The sequence below is a fragment of the Meriones unguiculatus genome, assembly GCF_030254825.1.
Source record: "Meriones unguiculatus strain TT.TT164.6M chromosome Y unlocalized genomic scaffold, Bangor_MerUng_6.1 ChrY_unordered_Scaffold_25, whole genome shotgun sequence".
NCBI lineage: Eukaryota > Metazoa > Chordata > Mammalia > Rodentia > Muridae > Meriones > Meriones unguiculatus.
This window is the reverse complement of record NW_026843710.1, coordinates 2,836,399-2,837,227: the sequence shown is the minus strand read 5'-3', so window position 1 is coordinate 2,837,227 and position 829 is coordinate 2,836,399.

The window sequence follows — 829 nt, the reverse complement described above, 5'->3', positions numbered from 1 at the left end:
CTATCCTAATGCTATTATGCCATCACAATGCTATTATGACATCACAAATATATTTTGACATCCCAAAACTATTCTGACATCACAATGTTTTTATGACAACACAATGCTATGATGACAGCACAATGTTATTATGACATCCCAATGGTTTGACATCTAAATACATTTACGATATCACAATGATATGACATGAAAATGGTATGACAACTAAATCCTATTATGACAAAAATGATATAACATCATAATGGTATCATGACATCACAATGCTAGCATGACATAAAAATGCTATTATTTCTTCACAATGCTATTATATCTCAATGCCATTATGACATTACAGTGATATGAAATCATAAGGCTATTACAATATCACAAAGGTCTTTTGACATCTCAATGTGTTCATGATTTCACAATATAATGATATCCCAATTTATTATGATTTCACAAATTTATTTTGAGATGACAATGCTTTTATGACATGACAATGCTATTTTGACATCACAATATTAATACTAGATAACAATGCTTTTCTGATATGATTGTGATATGACATCGTAATTGAATTATGACATTACAAATCTATTATGACTTCATAAGAGTATGATTTTACAATGATATTAGCACATCACAATTATATGATGACATCAAAAGGTTATTATGCTATCACATTGCTGGTATGAGTACACAATGCTATTATGACATTACAATGGTATTACAAGTTCAAAATGGTATTATGACATCACCATGATATGACATCACAATGGATTACAACAGGATTGTGGTTTGACAACAAAATGGAATTATTACATCAAAATGCTATTATGAATTCACAACT